Below are 12,514 nucleotides of genomic sequence, written 5' to 3'. Positions count from 1 at the left end.
TTGCTAGATGTCATCTGAAAGGGTATATCACGTTTTAACTGAAGAATTAAAAATGAAAAAATTATCTAAAAGATGAGTGTCGTGACTCTTGACACTGATTCAAAAAGTGTGCCATTGCCATGGCAAAATTACACGAACTAATGCATGAATTGTTGCCACACCTGCCTTATTCACTTGATATGGCTCTGTCAGATTTACATCTCTTCCCAAAACTGAAAATTTTTCTTGATGGATGAAGATTCATTTCAAATGAAGAATTGATAGCCAGAGTTGACAACTATTTTGCAGGCCTGGAGGAAGCTCATTTTCGAGATGGGATCAATGCACAGGAAGATCATTGGACCAAGTGCATTAATCTACAGAGAGACTAAATTGAAAAATAAAAATACTTTCTTTGATGTAAGTACTTTTTTTCTCTCCTGTTCCAAGAACTTTTCAAAACACTCTTGTACTTAGGGATTACAGTTATGAATAAATTTAATTGAAAAAATCACATAGATAATGTTGTGGGGAAAGCGAACCAGAGGCTGTGTTTCATTGGAAGAATGCTTAGAAGATGCAACAGGTCTACTCAAACGACCGCCTACCTACACTTGTCCAACATCTTCTAGAGTATTGCTGTGCAGTATGGGATCCACATCAGAGAGGAGTGGTAGAGGACATTGAAAAAGATCAAAGGAGGTCAGCTTGTTGTGTATTATTGTGAAATGTGTGTGAGAGTGTCACAGATGTCTTACGTGGTTTGGGAGAGGCAGTCATTAAAACAAAGGTGTTTCTTGTTTCAGCAAGATCTTTTCACAGAATTTGAATCACCAACTTTCTCCTCTGAATGTGAAATACTCTATTGACACCCACCTCCATAGGAAGAAATGATTATTACAATAGAGAGACATCTGAGCCCATACGAAAAGATTTTAAGCATTCATTTTTCCTGAGGACTGTTCATGAGGGGAATGGTACAGAAAAAGCTTGACAGTTGTTCGATGAACTCTATTTCAGGCACATAATTGTGATTTGCAGAGTAATCATATATGAAATAACCCAAGCCATGGTGTAAATAGTTACAAATAGCTATATTTTCTCTATTCTAATGTGAATGATGATCTGCATAAATATCAATGAAGAAAAAGTGAAAATAGTATAACAAAAATTTAAGTGTTAATAGTGTGAGATTGTAGAGTTCAAAGTCAAAGAGAATATGTGAATCAGAGCATCACCATACCAGAAAACTAGATGTACAGTGCAGTTTACAATTGCAGATCTCATTTCATCATGCTACACTGCCTTTTTATGGTGTCACAAGTCAACATTTATAATTTGTTGTAACAGTGAACGACCATGAAGCAAATTATTGCTAAGAAAATTCCCATCTGTAACACCTTGTAATTGTTGTAATTGACCGTAAGAGATTTGGCTTGTTATGTGTTAGAGACTCAGATACTTGTTGTTGATAGGTATATTTGATGTTTCATTACTGTATTGTCAAATAAATGATTTCATTAGCCCTAAAAGAAAACCTCTAACTGATTTATATCCCTGTACCTTGGTAACCTGAGAAATGATCCTAGACACACTGGCACCCAAACTGATGCCAATAATGCCACTGTTGCAGTGTATTCAGCCATTTTTGAAGTGGAATATCAAATAATTCTGGAAGAGCTGCTTGAAATAGGTAATGTATCTGCCATGCGTGAAATTATCTGGTACATCCCATGACATTACTTGAAGGTTACTGGAAATACTTCCTACACATTTAACTTACATGGATCATGCTGACCATTTCATAAACATCATGTGAGTTTGCAGTTGTCCCAGTGACTATTATGGGTATAGCTAAAAAATTATTATTCTCTCAAAGAATAAATTCTAAATGATGGAATATGCCTCATTTAAGTATTTTTGAAAGCACCACTCACAGAATATGATACATCCCACATAGTCCAGTTGATTTGGCTTATGCACATTAGTTTTGATATACAAGTTATCACATCAACCATGCCCATTTGATTGCAGACATGATTAGTACAAGTCTTACTTAGAATCTCTTCCAGGTTTTGGGGGGGGGGGGGGATAAATAAATAAACCAAAATAATTACTGAATGAATAATGAGTAATAGGTTCTTAATTAGAGGTGATTTGCTTTACTTGTTTTATATATGTGGGTGTTAATATTATATGGTTATGTCTGCCAGAAAATATGCCTTGAGCCATTGAGTGATTACAATGGTAGTCTTATTTTTAAAAGATTTTGACACACTATTCAAAAAATTATATCTAGAAGAATTACCACTTTTTAACAACCTTATGACTCTTTTAATTTCTTTCGGACCTACTTTGTGTTGATCATGGATATACTATTTTATGTAAGTCTAATCAGCAACCAATGATGCCATTTTTTTGCTTATGCATGTCAGTTAAGAGCTGAAAGTTTAAGCTTATTGATTGGAGAGACTCCATGGTATAGGGATAGTGTCTCCAATTAATTAAAACTTCCTGGGACCCCCTTTCGATCCGGGCCACTGCTTAAATTTTGAATGAAAATCATCTGCAATGGTGGCTGAAGACTACCCTTTTTGTATGGTTTTATGGCACAAAACTGCTATGGTCATAAGCACCCATTCTGTGGCTTAGGGAAGGGTAAAAAACTGAATGTGAAATCAGCAGCAATGGGAGCGAAACTCAAGAAGGGGGGAAACTAAAAGCGGAAGGAAATCTTAGAAAACTACTACTGAATGGGGGAGCGGGGGGGGGGGGGGGGTTGTATTTCCCAAAAAGGAGCTTCAAATGACTGATGTCATCTCACTAACACTGATAAACTCAAGGACACGATAGGCTGAGCGCGTCATCTGCTAAAAGGGAAGATATATCAGGTGACAACTGTAAATGGGCTTGTAGCGGATTAAAATAGGGGCACTGAAGTAAAAGGTGCCTAACTGTCCATGGTTGAGAGCAGTGAGGACAAAGCAGGGGAGGATCACCACTTAAAAGATGTCGATGGCTAAAAAGACAGTGCCCTATCCGGAGTCGAGTTAAAATTACCTCCTCTCGATGATGATGCCGGGAGGAAGAGGTCCAAGCACAGGGAAGAGGTTTTACATCCCGTAATTTATTATTGGGAAGTGTAGACCAATGTGTGTGCCATAAAAGAGTAACATGATGACATAAAATGCTCTGTAGATCAGCAAAGGGAACCATACGAATAGCGGGCCGAGGAACAGAGACTGCAGCCTTGGCTGCTATATCGACTACCCCATTTTCGCAGATACCAGCATGCCCTGGGATCCAGAAGAATGCCACAGAGACTCCCCCCAAGTGGAGCAAGTGGAAGTTGTCCTGAATCCAGTGGAACAGAGGGCGGACAGGATAAAGAGCTTGGAGGTTGAGAAGAGAGCTGAGCGAATCTGAGCATATAATATACTGTAGCTGCTTATGGGATGTATTGGACAGCCTGGAGAACAGCATAAAGCTCTGCAGTAAAAATCAAACACTGGTCGGGAAGCAGGAATCTATTAGGGGTGTCACCAACAATATAGGCACTTCCAACACCAAATGTGGTTTTTGAGCTGTCAGTGCAGATAAATGTGGCATTCTCCATTTGTGCACATAGAGCAGCAAATGCCCGACAATAAACTATAGGGGGGTAGGGGGTGGGGGTAGTATCCTTCAGAAGCTGACAAATGTCACGGAGCACGCAGATATGGGGATGAAGCCAAGGTGGGCCGTACCCCCAATTGTCAGGAAAGTGGAAGGAAAGAGAATGTAGCAGTTGATGGAAGCAGACTCCCGGTGGTAGTAGAGAGGAAGGGCGACCTGCATACCCTAAATCCAAGGAGGCGTTGAAGAAAAGGGCATGGGTCGGACGAGCAGGCTTGTAAGACAGATGACTACCATAATGACTCAGAAGGACAGCTCGCCGATTGTACAGCAGAGGTTCAGCAGTCTCTGTGTAAAGGCTCGCCATGGGGCTAGTGTAAAAAGCTCCAGACACTAAAGGCAATCCACGGTGGTGAACAGAGTCAAGACACCGAATAATAGACAGCCATGCAGAGGAGTAAACTATGCTTTCAAAGTCCAATTTCGAGCACACTAAGGCATGATATAGGCGGAGGAGGACCACTTGGTCCGCTCCCCAGGTGGTACCACTCAGAACGTGAAGAGTGTTGAGGGATTGCAGGGGGAAGCCGGTTTTGATGCTCCATGAGTGGAGGCGATTGAGACATCCTTGAAGACGCCGTTCAAGAAGGTTGGTCTGTTGAGAGCTGTAGTAGATCGCAAAATCGTTGACACAGAGGGAGCCCGAGACATCGAGAAGGAGACAATCTATAATTGGATTTATGGCGATGGCAAATAGTACTACACTTAGCACAGAGTCCTGGGGCACCCTGTTTTCTTTGGAGAAAATACAGGAGTAGTGTTCACCTGCACCTTATGTGCACTCTGTCATAAATTCATGAATAAAAAGGGGTAGCCGACCTTGAAAACCCCAAGAGAACAGTGTGCTGAGAATGCCTGTCCCCCAACAGGTATCGTATGCTGTAATGTAATTGACCATCAGAGATAAGGTTTATCTGAAGCAAAAAGTATGATGCCCATAGTAATGATTAATTTGCAGACAAAGGAAACTATGAAAACCCCCTAGACAAACAAGATCTGCAGTGTGTAATCTTTCAGCAACTATTAAAAAATAATTCGTGCTGAAATTGTGCTGGGACTGGTCGTATTATTCCCATTCAAAAACACGTGGTGAGAGTGTTGTCCTAACACACTATACCGCGTAAGATTCTACAAACAGTTTTTCAGTTATCTAAGAAACGAGTAAGATAACAACCAGTACAATATAGGGGCTCATGCGGGATTATTGAAAGAGTTATCAAAATAAATTACCACCGAGATTGTGAAGACAATGACAGAGTTCGTACATCTTGGACGAAAAGGAACAAGAAAGTCATATGCTGATACCTTCAAGAGAACGGAATGCAGTTACTGGAGCAAGAATAACGGCACAATAAGTCAAGAAAGAAGAAAAAAGTGTAAAGTGTTGTGCAACAAAAAAGCAATATTCATATAAGTGTAGTATTTCAGTGCTGCGAATTCCATGAGGCACCAATCAACAAAGATGGTGTTATAAGATAAGAAAATCAGTAAACTGTGAGTAAGATAATTTAGTATCCTTTAACAAAGATAAATTTATTGTGTTTGTTTATTCCTGTGTAAAAAGATGACAATTGTAAAAGAGGAAAGTATTGACGATGGTATCGTCAACACTAGTACCGATGCAAATTTATCATACGAAAGTGAACGCAACAGGAATAGTCTGGATCCTGTAGAGAAAGTTGAAACTCATACAGAAAGACAAGATGAAGTTAAAGACGTGTTATCAACAATAATGAATTATATGGAGGGAAAATTTAATGCAATTGATGACACTAACATACAAAATGGGGAGTGGTTAGGAAATATTAAAGACAGACTCGGTGCTAATGAGATTCGTTTGGAACAAATGGAGAAAAATAATGAGATTCACTTTAATCAAATGGAGCAAAACAACACAGCTCAGTTAGACCACAATCTTAAGGACATCAGAGATAGATTTGAAAAACAGTTCAAAGAATATGAAAAGAAAAATGACAATCACTTTCAAAAAGTAGAAGCAAAAATTTCCAGTTTGAGTTGTAATATGGTTAAGATCACAGGTAAGGTCAATTACGTCGGGAGAAAGTTTAAAAATGTAGATGCAAAAGTAAAAAATCTGAAAACTGAAATTAGCATAGGTAGAGAGAAAATCCGTAATGCGTTTAAAGCTGTGCATGCAGATATCAAACATGTAAAAGATACGGTATCTGATCATATTTCTACTGTAGATGATAAAATTGTTCAAGTAGAAGGCAAATTTGAACAAAAGATAAGAATCATTACTGAAAAAATAGATGCAAATAAGCAAAGATGAAGTCAAGAGTTTACAAATAGTATTAGTGACATCACTAAGAAACTTGAAAGTGTTAGTAGCAATATGGCCACCAATAGTTTGGCAAACAATATTGGCACTATGTCGTGCAACATTCCAGTAAAAACTTTTCAGATGAGAGCAGTATCCATCCGGTCTGGTAGATTTCCTGCAGCATTGCAAAGATAACTTTTTTCCAAATATGCATGATAATTTGAAAATTAAATTTGTGGAAAGATTTCTAGAAGGTGAAGCATTGTCATGGACTAATCATTATTGCATTGAGGGAATTTTGCAAAAATCAGTTAAGGAAACTCGTCCACCAAAGCAAACCTTTTGATGAACTCACTCAAATTGATGCACTAAAAAGAAGGCTACCATATGAATTACAGTGGGAGTTAGCTTATGGACCTGATGACACAATAGATCAGTTTTTGAAGTATGTAGACAAACTAGACAGAATTATTGAGAAAACGGGTAAACCACCACACCATAGTCAAAAACATTTTCAAAAGACAGGACATACAAATTGGGGAAACACACAACACGATAAAAGGAACCACACAATTTTGGAAGTAATGATTCTCATCAGAGAAATCACCAGTACAACTTCAAGGGATCACAAGGAAACAATTTACATTACAAGGGTCAATCTAGAAATAATCATAATCAAGTTGGTAACAGACACTTTGGAAATAAACCAAAGGAGTGGCATAGTCATAATGGCACGGGAAGAACTGAACAGGCAACTATACAGAAGTTAAAAAACTAAATAGGGCTCCATTGGCAGTCCGCAAGGTAGAAACTACTTATACACTAATGGAAAGGCCAAGCCAAACTGTCAAACTAAACAGAAAAATACCAGTGACATAATGAGCAATTACTTTAAAGAGAAGTGTTATCCCATTAATGTGGTATCTGTTACAAATAATATATGTCATACAAATAAACCAGAAACTAAAGGTAAGTTATTTAAAGACACTGATTGCTTAGAGAACTGTGAAGAAGAATTAAACTTAGATTTATTCTATGAGTGAGCTGAGAGGGACACCTTGTTGGAAAATAGTTGTTCAAATGATCAAAGTGTATTAGGAATTAGAGAACTTATGGAAGAGTCTGGTGGGCTAGGAATGAAAATTGCACCTAGTAAAGATGATTTAAATGAGTATCTGCATACTGAAAGTAAGGGTGCAGAGGATCAAGAGGATAATTTTTGCGATGTTGATTGGGAAGAAAAGGAGATTGAGGATAGTAGTCAAGAAAGATGTTTTATTGGTGTAAGTGAGGAGTTGGAAGCTTTACGGATTACTAATATAAAATAGGATAGTAATGAAGTTAGCGAGGTACACATGAACACAGTTGACAATTTGAATGATAAGGATGCCAGAATTTTAGTCAATGTGCTATTTGATCTTAATACATGTAAGAAAAACAATGAGAGGGAATTGACACCAGGTAACCTTAACAGCATTAGGGGAGTAGATGATGAAATGCCAGATAGTGAGCAACTTTTGTTTAACTTATGGATTAACAGTAGTGCCATTAAGAATGATGAAAATTTCAGAAAGTTAACGCTTGATATATGTGAAACTTTGTATCCAGAATGATGACATAGAATTAAGTACCACATTGCACAAATGTTAAGAGATAAATATAAAGGAGAGACACACAATAGCACAAATGAATGTAGTTGGATTAATGAAATATTCAGGAATAGTAATCAGGCCAAAGAAAATGCAATTAGGGTAATAACAGCATATAACTCTGGTAGTAATGATACAGGTAAGGACACTAGAAAGGGATAAGGATTTAGTGAAATTGAAGATGACTTATTACGTGAGAATATTAATAATAAAAATGGACTTTGATGTAACCAGTCCGTTTATTGATGTACAGATAGGATCATGGAAAGGAAAGTGTTTTAGTGGACACAGGAAGTCAAGTATCTGGGATATCAGAATCATTAAGTAAAAAACTGAAAACTAATAAGGATTATGTTGAGTTACCTGTAGCAGGAATTAAAATAAGAGGTGCTACTGGGAGGCACAGTAAATCAGTAAGGAGTCAGGCTTTTGTTACTTTTGAAAGTGAAGGAGTATCATGGTCACATGGGTGTCTCGTTATTCCGGATCTCATAGGGGATTTTATCCTAGGCATGTCTTGGATAACAAAAGTAAGTGCAGCATTTGATTGGGTAGAACAGAAATTAATGATGATTCTACCAAGTGGTGAAGGCACTGCTACGAAACTTCTTACATCAAATGTGTCGTGTATGAATAAGACTGTGAACAGTATTGAATTTACAAAAGAAGGTAAGTACTTTGAAAGCCATGTCACAGATTTTGATACAGATGAGATTGAGTGTGAAAACTTGGTAAATGAAAAAGTATCCGAAGCTAGAGAACTAACTGAGAACCAAAAACAAGATTTGAAATTATTTTTATGGGAATATAGTGATGTATTTAGCAACAAACCAGGTAAAGTAATTGGATACCAGTGTACTTTGCAGTTGAAGGGACAATAATCTTTCATTGCAAAACTGTTTGGTATTCCAATCTCAAAAAGGGTAGCAATGGAGAAAGAATTAAATCATTGAGAGGAGTATAAGCCCTTATAATAATCCATTGGTCATTGTAAATAAACCTAATGGACAAGTCAGATTAGTACTACATTCCAGACAGTTAAACAAATGTTTATACAGAGAAACTGACCACCCAGAGAACATCGATGAGTTGTTATATAAATTTAAAAATATCCAAATTATGCCAAGCCTTGACCTAACTTCAGGTTTTCATCAAATACCTCTTGCAATTAGTTCTAGAAAGTACACTGCTTTCTTATACAATGGGTGATGTTACCAATATTGTGTAGTGCCTTTCGGATTAAACTCATCAGTCACAGAATTTATAAGAGCACTAGAATTAACCATTTATGTAGATGATATATTAGTGTCAAATCAAAGTTGGGAGGATCATTTAAAGTTATTGAGAAAGGTGTGTGAGAAACTCAGAAGGGGGGAATGACTTTAAAACTAGAAAAATGTAAATTTGGTGTGTCAGAACTCAAATTCTTAGGTCATGTCATTACTAAGCAAGGGATAATTACAGACCCTGAGAAAATAAAATCTATTGTAAACTTTCCATCTCCTAGAAACCGAAAACAAATGAAATCTTTCTACGGAATCTGTGGATTCTATCAAAAATATATAGATGGACAATGCCTTAATGTAACATGTTTAAGCAACTTACTCAGAAAAAATGATGCATGGAATTGGTCTGAAGAGTGTCAGAAAGCATTAGAGAAAATTAAGAATGAACTTTGTAAGAACAATCTCTTACACAGATCAGATTTTAGTTTGCCATTTTGTCTTTACACTGACAGTAGTGATTATGGACTAGGAGCAGAACTATTTCAGGAGAAAGTTGTGAATGGAAAAAATCTTCATTGTACTGTTGCATTTGCCAGTAGAATGTTACTTAAACATGAGAGAACTTACACAGTCACAGAAAAAGAGTTACTCGCGGTACACTGGGCATTTACAAAATTTAAAATATACCTGTTAGGACTCAAGATAAAAGTGTATTCAGACCACAGAGCTTTAAGTTATTTACAGGAGTGTACACTATATCATACTAGATTAACCAGGTGGGCAATGTTCATGCAACAGTTTGACTATGAAATTGAGCATATTAAGGGGTCAGAAAATGTAGTAGCTGATGCTTTATCCAGGTTACCAGTAAGAGGAGATGAGAAAATCTTTGATCAAGAGGAAGAAAAATAATTTAAAATAAGATACATGAAGCCCCCACCCATGAACCATGGACTTTGCCATTAGGGGTATCTGTTGAGAGGCCAGAAAAACGTGTGGTTCCTGAAGAGGGGCAGCAGCCTTTTCAGTAGTTGCAGGGGCAACAGTCTGGATGATTGACTGATCTGGCCTTGTAACACTAACCTAAATAGCCTTGCTGTGCTGGTACTGCGACGGCTGAAAGCAAAGGGAAACTATAGCCATAATTTTTCCCGAGGGCATGCAGCTTTACTGTATGGTTAAATGATGATGGCGTCCTCTTGGGTAAAATATTCCGGAGGTAAAATAGTCCCCCATTCGGATCTCCGGGTGGGGACTACTCAGGAGGATGTCATTATCAGGAGAAATAAAACTGGCGTTCTAAGGATCAGAGCGTGGAATGTTAGATCCCATAATCGGGCAGGTAGATTAGAAAATTTAAAAAGGGAAATGGATAGGTTAAAGTTAGATATAGTGGGAATTAGTGAAGTTCGGTAGCAGGACGAACAAGACTTTTGGTCAGGCGAATACAGGGTTATAAATACAAAATCAAATAGGGGTAATGCAAGAGTAGGTTTAATAATGAATAAAAAAATAGGAGTGTGGGTAAGCTACTACAAACAGCATAGTGAATGCATTATTGTGGCCAAGACAGACACGAAGCCCATGCCTACTACAGTAGTACAAGTTTATATGCCAACTAGCACGGCAGATGATGAAGAAATTGATGAAATGTATGATGAAATAAAAGAAATTATTCAGATAGTGAAGGGAGACGAAAATTTAATAGTCATGGGTGACTGGAATTTGGTAGTAGGAAAAGGGAGAGAAGGAAATGTAGTACTTGAATATGGGTTGGGGGGAAGAAATGAAAGAGGAAGCCGCCTGGTAGAATTTTGCACAGAGCACAACTTAATCATAACTAACACTTGGTTCAAGAATCATAAAAGAACGTTGTATACATGGAAGAAGCCTGGAGATGCTGACAGGTTTCAGATAGATTATATAATGGTAAGACAGAGATTTAGGAACCAGGTTTTAAATTGTAAGACATTTCCAGGGGCAGATATGGACTCTGACCACAATCTATTGGTTATGAACTGTAGATTAAAACTGAAGAAACTGCAAAAAGGTAGGAATTTAAGGAGATGGGACCTGGATAAACTGACTAAACCAGAGGTTGTTTCAGGAAGAGCATAAGGGAACAATTGACAGGAATGGGAGAAAGAAATACAGTAGAAGAAGAATGGGTACCTCTGAAGGATGAAGTAGTGAAGGCAGCAAAGGATCAAGTAGTTAAAAAGATGAGGGCTAGTAGAAATCCTTGGGTAACGGAAGAGATACGGAATTTAATTGATGAAAGGAGAAAATACAAAAATGCAGTAAGTGAAGCAGGCAAAAATGAATAAAAACGTCTCAAAAATGAGATCGACAGTAAGTGCAAAATGGCTAAGTAGGGATGGCTAGAGGACAAATGTAAGGATGTAGAGGCGTATCTCATGAGGGGTAAGATAGATACTGCCTACAGGAAAATTAAAGAGACCTTTGGAGAAAAGAGAACCACTTGCATGAATATCAAGAGCTCAGATGGAAACCCAGTTCTAAGCAAAGAAGGGAAAGCAGAAAGGTGGAAGGAGTATATAGAGGGTCTTTACAAGGGCAACGTACTTGAGGACAATATTCTGGAAATGGAAGATGATGTAGAAGAAGATGAAATGGGAGATATGATACTGCATGAAGAGTTTGACAGAGAGCACTTAAGACCTGAGCCGAAACAAGGCCCCGGCAGTAGACAACATTCCATTAGAACTACTGACAGTCTTGGGAGAGCCAGTCCTGACAAAACTCCACCATCTGGTGAGCAAGATATATGAGACAGGCGAAATACCCTCAGACTTCAAGAAGAATCTAATAATTCCAATCCCAAATGACCTTACAACTTATCTTAGAAGCTAGATTAAGGAAGGGCAAACCTACGTTTCTAGCATTTGTAGACTTAGAGAAAGCTTTTGACAATGTTGACTGGAATACTCTCATTCAAATTCTGAAGGTGGTAGGGGTAAAATACAGGGAGCGGAAGGCTATTTACAATTTGTACAGAAGCCAGATGGCAGTTATAAGAGTCGAGGTACACGAAAGGGAAGCAGTGGTTGGGAAGGGAGTGAGAGAAGGTTGTAGCCTCTCCCCGATGTTATTCAATCTGTATATTGAGCAAGCAGTGAAGGAAACAAAAGAAAAATTTGGAGTAGGTATTAAAATCCATGGAGAAGAAATAAAAACTTTGAGGTTCGCCGATGACATTGTAATTCTATCAGAGACAGCAAAGGACTTGGAAGAGCAGTTGAACAGAATGGGTAGGGTCTTGAAAGAAGGATATAAGATGGACATCAACAAAAGCAAAATGAGGATAATGGAATGTAGTCCAATTAAATTGGGTGATGCTGAGGGAATTAGATTAGGCAATGAGACACTTAAAGTAGTAAAGGAGGTTTGCTATTTGGGGAGCAAAATAACTGATGGTGGTCGAAGTAGAGAGGATATAAAATGTAGACTGGCAGTGGCAAGGAAAGCATTTCTGAAGAAGAGAAATTTGTTAACATCAAGCATAGATTTAAGTGTCAGGAAGTCGTTTCTGAAAGTATTTGTATGGAGTGTAGCCATGTATGGAAGTGAAACATGGACAATAAATACACTCCTGGAAATTGAAATAAGAACACCGTGAATTCATTGTCCCAGGAAGGGGAAACTTTATTGACACATTCCTGGGGTCAGATACATCACAT

The sequence above is a fragment of the Schistocerca cancellata genome, chromosome 1, assembly GCF_023864275.1.
Source record: "Schistocerca cancellata isolate TAMUIC-IGC-003103 chromosome 1, iqSchCanc2.1, whole genome shotgun sequence".
In the NCBI taxonomy this organism is placed as follows: domain Eukaryota; kingdom Metazoa; phylum Arthropoda; class Insecta; order Orthoptera; family Acrididae; genus Schistocerca; species Schistocerca cancellata.
This window is presented reverse-complemented; position numbering follows the sequence as displayed.